Genomic DNA, 7,976 nt, shown 5'->3' with positions numbered 1-7,976 from the left:
AGCACAATACACACAATCCACATACTCACCTCCCCCTACAACTGCTCTGTCCATACCTCCATCACCGTGGTCACCGACTCTCTCTCTTGCAGAGGCCGCGCCTGCACTCCAGATTCGCGAGGAGGAAGTGCGCCAGATGTTCTGGAGACAAAAGATCAGGAAGGCACCAGGCCCAGACGGCGGGTCACCTTCCTGCTTGAAAGTCTGCGCTGAGCAGCTGGCGCCCACCTTTGCACGGATCTTCAACCGTTCCCTGGAGCTGTGTGAGGTGCCCTCGTGCTTCAAGAGCTCCACCATCGTTCCAGTGGCCAAGAAGCCCGCCATCACAGGTATGAATGACCTGTTGCACTGACATCTGTGGTCATGAAATCTTTCGAGAGGTTAGTACTGAACCACCTGAAGGATGTCACGGGGCCCCTGCTGGACCCCCTCCAGTTTGCCTACCGGGCAAACAGGTCGGTGGATGATGCGGTCAACATGGGACTGCACTACATCCTGCAACACCTGGACACCCCAGGAAAGTACGCCAAGATCCTGTTTGTGGACTTCAGCTAGGCGTTCAACACCATCGCTCCTGACATCCTCCAACAGAAGCTCATCCAGCTTGCGGTGCCTGCCTCCACCTGTCAGTGGATCACCAGCTTCCTGACCAACAGGAGACAGCGTGTGAGGCTGGGGAGCATCACATCTGACACCCTGACCACCAACACTGGAGCCCCTCAGGGATGCATCCTCTCCCCACTGCTCTTCTCTCGCTACACCAACGATTTCTCCGCAAGTGACTCTTCCGTGAAGCTCCTGAAGTATGCAGACGACACCACTCTCATCGGACTGATCCAGAACGGTGATGAGACTGCGTACAGACAGGAGGTGGAGCGGCTGGTCCACTGGTGCAGCCAAAACCACCTGGACCTGAACCCGCTCAAGACCGTGGAGATGACAGTGGACTTCAGGCGAGGTCCTTCACCACTTTCACCCCTCACTATCCGCAGTAATACTATTCTCTCATCAGACACCTTCAAGTTCCTGGGAACCACAATCTCTCGGGACCTGAAATGGACCGGCCACATAGACTCTGTCCGGAAGAAGGCCCAGCAGAGGCTGTACTTCCTGAGACAGCTCAAGAAGTTCAACCTGCCACGGGAGCTGCTGAAGACCTTCTACACTGCCATCATCCAGTCTGTCCTCTGCACCTCCATCACTGTCTGGTTTGGATCGGCCTCCAAACAAGACAAGCACAGACTGCAACGGACAATAAGGACTGCAGAAAAGATAATTGGAATCAACCTCCCATCTATCCAAGACTTGTACCTGTCCAGGACCAGGAAATGTGCAAGTAACATCTCAACAGACCCTTCGCACCCAGGTTGCAGCCTGTTTGAACTACTCCCCTCCGGACGCCGTTATAGAGCTCTGTACACTAAAACCAGCAGACACAGAGACAGCTTCTTCCCCCAGGCTGTCGCTCACACCACTCTTAGAGTCTCAGAGTCATTACTGTGCAATAACATCCCGCTTGCCACACCTTTTTTGTCTACACTGTTTGTACTATGTGTCCTCTCTGCATCCATTGCAGCCTGGTCATCCTAGAAGAGGGACCCTCCCATCTGTGGTCTCTTCTCAAGGTTTCTCATTTCCCCTAGCTGGAGTTTTGAGTTTTTCCTTGCCCTCTTGGGAGTTTAAGATCAGGGGGTGTTTGAGAATATCTTTCGTTCTTCACATGTCCTGAGTGTTGTTGTTAGTCACCTAAATGTTGAACAGAGGCTGTGATTTACCGAAGTCAAATTCCTTGTTTGGCACGCTCAAACATGGCGAATAAAAAACTCTTGAATCTTGAATCTTGAGAAGTCCACTTGAGTGATCCTTGTAAACAACCAGTCTATCAGTTGTAGTGTTTGGAAAGTGCACGCCCTCCTGTGCTGCCAAGCATAGGTTCTGGAACACGGCTTCTCTTTCATTGATCGGGATGATACCAGATCACTGCACTGCCTCCCACTTTTCTTTACCTCCAAACTTACATACGAACTGTTTAGCTGCTCTCAAAGTCCATGCTATTGTCCCAACCAGCCATCCTAGACTGCTGAAGCGCCTTTCATCCACTAGCCTTTGGACTGCTTCTGCCGGTGGTCGTCTGGACTTTGACTCTGTCTCCTGTGCTTTCTGTGGACTTCGGGTGAGTACCGCAGCAAATGTCTTCTTTTGTATTGAGATAGCATCTCTTGCTTGTGCAGCAACATCTTTAGGTGATTTTGTCAGCCATTCAGTCTCAGGAAGCTGACAGAACTGTGGCCCCCAACTGCCACTCGGATTCCTCAGTAAGGTCATCAGGATTGGCCCCTCTGGTGATGATATCCGCAATGTTTGCCGGTCCTGGTATCCACCACCAATCTTGAATGTTGGTGCTGCTCTGGATCTCACCAACTCTGTTAGCAAAGAAAGTCTGGTAGCCATAACATTCATGCTGTATTGCCCCCAAGATGGTCTGACTGTCGACAAAATGGTACCATTTCCTCACATCGATTCAGCAGTGTTTCTGGAAGTAGTTCTTTAGCCGGGCTGCAAAGACTGCTCCGCACATCTCTGCCTTCACAGGGTCACCCTTGTGGTCCAGAGGGGTCAGCTTAGCCTTAGACTCGACTAGCCTCACGTCGGCACCATGGCTGCAGCTCCAGCGCAGGTACAGGACGGCGCCATATGCCTGCTCACTGCCATCAGAAAAGGTAATGCCACATGGTTTTCCATCTGGATCTGGCGGTGTGAGGGGTCTGGTGAATCTGATTTGGCTTAGGTCAGCATACTCTTCGAGGAGCTTTATGGCATCTTCTCTGAGTTAAAGTTAAAGTCCCAATGATCGTCACACACACATCTGGGTGTGGTGAAATTTGTCCTCTGCATTTAACCCATCCCCGTGTGATTTTGATCCATCCCCTGGGGGAGAGGGGAGCAGTGAGCAGCAGAGGTGCCGCGCTCAGGAATCATTTGGTGATCTAACCCCCCAATTCCAACCCTTAATGCTGAGTGCCAAGCAGGGAGGCAATGGGTCCCATAAAAATGGGACCCATTGCCTGGGTCTTTGGTATGACCCAGCCAGGGTTTGAACCCACAACCTTCCAGTCTCAGGGCGGACACTCTACCACTAGGCCACTGAGCTGGTAGTTTTGTGGACAAGGCGGCATCCGATGTGTCTTCTTTGCTGTACATTATTTTTGCTTCTTGGAAAGCTCTTCGGACCAGGATGGCTCCTTTCTGCTTTGCTGGAGTCACGAGGCCAAGTGGATCATAGAGACCAGAGACTTGGCTTAACAGCGCTCTCCTGGTGAGTGGGTCTGGGTTTGTCTTCTTACTTCCTCTCTCAGTAGGTTCTGGCCAAGGTGCAGTTTTCTCCTTTTCTTGGAGAAGTTAACTGAAACCATGACATGTAGCTTGTCATCTTCAATGGTATAACCAAGGCAGAGGGCTTTGTTTTCCTCTTCAGTAAGCTTTGATCAGAGTAGACCCAAGGCTTCACGAAGAATCCCCCTGCTTTGAGGATCTGCTCGATCTTCTAAGTGAGGAGTTTCAGGTGGTCGAGGTCATTGTGAGAAGTTAAAATGTCATCGACATATGCGTCCAGTACACACTTCTCCTCCTTGAAATGGCTGAATGGAGGCAGGTTGGCGGTCTCTCGCATGGCGACTTGGGCTATGCAACCTGCAGGTTTGTCTCCAATGTTGACTCTTGTTATGACGAAATCTTCTATTTCAGATTCCTCAGTATCACGCCACAGGAACCTGTGCAGGTGGACCTCTCTGTCTTCCAGCCAGACAGAATTGTACATTCTCCGGATGTCACCAAGCGTCGCAAATACTCCAGTTCGGAACCTGATCAGGACAGCTCTGATTGGATTCAGCATGTCCGGACCTTTGATCAGCATATCGTTTAAACTCAGACCTCTGTACTTCTGGCTGCTGTTCCATACTAGCCCCACTGGGGCGGAGACTGAATGGGGATTTGGTGCAATCAGGTGACTTATGTACCACACCGGCCCAGTCCAGCTCTGCAGAACTTCTTTGGACAGCTTCACTGCAGCTTTGCGATTAACCATCTCATGGACTTGTGAGCCATAGGCCTTCTTCCACTCTGGTTCCTTTGCCAGCTGCCTTTCCGTTCTGCGGCATGTGACTTCAACCGCTCTTATCGTCGAGTTGCTGGATCTCCTGTCCATGGGTACTTGGCGTGCCAGTGCAGTTCAGGGCTGTGATGGTCCGCTTTCACATACGTCAAGCAGTCTCTTACCATCTCCATCTCTCTTTCTTCAGCCAGTGTCATCTCTTTCCCCCGCGGGTTGGCAGTTCCCGCAACGGCATCCTCCGCATCTCAGCTCACAAGCCGCTTCTATGCTTTCCCATTTCCACCACTTCAGAAAGTCTCTGCTGCTAATGGCTGTATTGGACTAGGTGCTGGGATGGTTGGAAGGCTGGCAGGAGACAGGATCCTTCCAGGTGAGCTCAGTGTATTTAACTGCTGCAGTTCTCATGGATCTTGCCAAGTGTGTTTTTAACGTACCAGCCATTAAGGTGACTTCTTCGAAGAGGTCTGGGTGCATGCCTCCGATGGTCTTGCCGAGCGGGCCATCCCAAAGCACCAGGTCACAGACAGAGTGGACCTTCTGGGGTATCAACTGCCCTTCTTTGTGGCTGATCAGAAGCTGCCCTTCCTTTGGTCTTGCAAGGTCTTGGAGGGAAACATCCGGGAAGATCCTCTGTAACTTGACTGCTGGCACATGTCTGTGAACTTCTGCAATTTTATCAAGCCCATAGCAGATCAGTTAGTGTGACTTAAGAGTTCCTCTTGGAGTGCTGACACATATCCTGAGGAGGTAGCGCTTGGTTGCTACAGACACCTTCATTCCTCCAACGCCGTACACCACCAGTGTTACATCTTCACTTCTCAGGTTCAACTTGCTTGCAGCTTTGTGTGTTATGTAGTTTGTGTCTGATGCCAGGTCGATAAGGGTCCCAATTCTTTGTCCATCGTTGGCAGTGGCGTTAAGGAGCATTAGGATTACTGGGTACTCGTTTAAGCAGTTTTCCTCCAGAAGGCCTCTCTCAGCTGCAGTGGAGTTGTATGCCCTGGATGCTACGTTGCAAAAGGCATCTTGACACTGCTGCACCAACTCTGGTGTAAGTTTGGAGAGGAACCTTTCTTGAGTTTCTGTGTATCTTTTGCCCTCAGCTCTCACCGGACTGGATTTGGGTGTTCCCTGGGACTGGGGTCTGGCAACTGGACAGAGAAGATAGTGGTGTTGGTCTTTGCACTCTGGGATCCTGCACAGGTAAGTCTTCTTGCAGTAGTCGCCATTGTGGACTTCGAGGCATTTTTTGCAGGCACCAAGCTGATGTGCTGCATACCTCTTCTCCGATGGCTTTAGGTTTATCCTAAACCTTCTGCAGAAGTATAGTTTCTTTCTGTGCTATGGGTCACCACAAATGATGCAGCCTACTGTTTCACTGCAGGACTTGGTTGTCTTTGTCCTGGCATACTTTTGAAACTTGGTTTTCTCTTTAGCAGGTTCGATGACGTCTCTCAGCTGATCCAGTTGTTCATATATGGATTCTTGTGATTTCAGCTTGTTAAAACGGTTGTGGCGGTTCACAGCATTTCTCTCATCAGCAGCATAGGTCAGCCAGTCTTTCTTTAGGGTTTCCGGGAGCTTGCCCTCGAAGGATTTAGTCACCATCGGGTTCTTAATGGCGTCTGCATTATCCAGGTCACTCAACTCATAAAGGGTCTTTTCCACCGTTTGGATGAGCTCTATGACTTTTCTTGGCTGACCGCTCCGGACTGGTGGAGTCACTTGTAGCTCTTCGATGATCTTGAGAGCGATGGTGGTTTGGTTCCCAAACCGATTCTCCACGACTCGAAGGATGTCATCTGATGAGTTGTATGTCGACAGACATAGATCTCTGGCTACCTTCTCATCAATGCTATCAAGCAGTTGAAATTTCTTCACCTCTTTGGAGCCGGTCAGTTCTGCAGAGCCTCCCATTCTTGCCTCCATCTGTAGTAGCCTCTCTGGTTACCAGCAAACTTTGGTAGAGCTGTGGCTTTTAGCTTTTTGCTGCCACTGGACGGCGACTTAGGAGTTCTTCATTATCTGCATCCGATTTCATCTTCGCTGCTTTGATGAAGGCGGCCTTTCTTGACACCAACTGGGGAAAGTGCACCTCCAGCTGTCTTAGGCGGTCATCGAAGTCTCTTTGTTCGGTTGGCGGAGCCCAGTGGTTCCAGTTCTGGTGCGCTTCTTTTGCCTTGAGCACCAACTTCTCTAAGTGAGTCAGCATGAACTCGTAGGACTTCAGAGTTCTGTCTGGCTGGTCAGATGAGACATTTCTGCACTCAACCTCTGCAACATGGATGGCTAGGGACAGCTCTCTTCCTCCATATACGCCCCAGAGCGTCTCTTGAATTAGGCGTTTAACTTCTCTCGTCTTTTGCTCACAATCCTTTTCTGTCTTTTCTAAGTCGGTTCTCAATCGGACATCTAGATCCTCCACAATTGTTACATGGGCCTCTGCCATGTAAGCGGCTTCCATGTCTTCATTTGCATCCATGACTCTGGAGCTCTCTAGTGTAAGCTTCTTGAAGTTCTCCTTTAAGTCCTCTTTAGACATCTCTGTGTGGGTCCTCATAATGCTATTGGCAAGATGGGAGAAAAGTCTCTTAGCTGTGGTCCTCTCCACTTTAAAATCATCCAGTGACTTTGCCATCCTCCCTCTCGGTTGTGGCCACAAGTGGAGTCTTCACCGGTCACAGGCGTTTTTTCACTGGCAAGTGCATTTTAACGTCATGGGTTTCCACACTTGAAAAGGAAGGACTTGAGCAGACTGGGATTCCACTCTTTGTTCGTGTTTTTACTGAGCAAAACAATCAAGGTGAAAAACCTTTAAAACACATATAAGAAAATGGATGAGTTTAAACAAAAGGTACAATTTATTTAAAAAATAAACAATGTAGATAAAGTTCAGTTCTTTTTACTAAAAGAAAAATAGAAAAGGTCTTGAACATAAAGTTAGCCTTTCAAACAAAAGTCAATACACAACTTAATGCTTGTCATAAAGACTATACTAAATGAGTCCAGTTGAGAACTGTGAGCTCACCGGTAGTTCCTTTGGTCTCCTCTTCCCATGAGTTTTTTCCTCTCCGTGGAGCTCAGTGCGATTCGCTGCTGCTGCTGCTGCAGCTGCTCCTGCTCCTGCTGCTGCTCCTGCTGCTGCTCCTGCTCCTGCTCCTGCTGCTGCTCCTGCTGCTGCTGCTGCTGCTGCTGCTGCTGCTGCTGCTGCTGCTGCTGCTGCTGCTGCTGCTGCTGCTGCTGCTGCTGCTGCTGCTGCTGCTGCTGCTGCTGCTCCTGCTCCTCCTCCTCCTCCTGCTCCTGCTCCTCCTGCTCCTGCTCCTGCTCCTGCTCCTCCTCCTCCTGCTCCTCCTCCTCCTCCTCACTGGACAAGAGGATTTAGCTGTTTGCTGTTTATGAACCCTGGTGTGTGCGTGCTCCCAATCAGGATGGATTGCGCTCAGCTGTTGAGGCGCTCTGAGGAGCTCCACTGCGTGCTGCAAGTTCACGTCATACACCTGCAGTGACCCCTTGTGGTCACATGCACCCACAGACAGGCGCGCACCTCCCAGGTTGCCGCAACAGTCATTACCGTGAGAATATCAATGGACCAGTCGTGACACAATAGCATAGTGTTCATTCAGTCATTCATTCATTCATTCATTCATTCATTCATTCATTCATTGTGTGTGTAGTACTTGAGGAAATTGTTTTTGCATTTTTAAAGTTGTGAATTCACAACAGCCAAATTCTTGGAGCTTTCCCATGTATGTAATCACATAACACTTCTTAGAGTCATGGGCGTTCGCAGCTCATCACACTTGCAAAATATCTAAAAATGAAAAAATGTTGGCCCTTGCTGCAATCCCCGACTAATCAGCGGCGT

This window comes from Syngnathus scovelli, chromosome 11, assembly GCF_024217435.2.
Source record: "Syngnathus scovelli strain Florida chromosome 11, RoL_Ssco_1.2, whole genome shotgun sequence".
NCBI lineage: Eukaryota > Metazoa > Chordata > Actinopteri > Syngnathiformes > Syngnathidae > Syngnathus > Syngnathus scovelli.
This window is presented reverse-complemented; position numbering follows the sequence as displayed.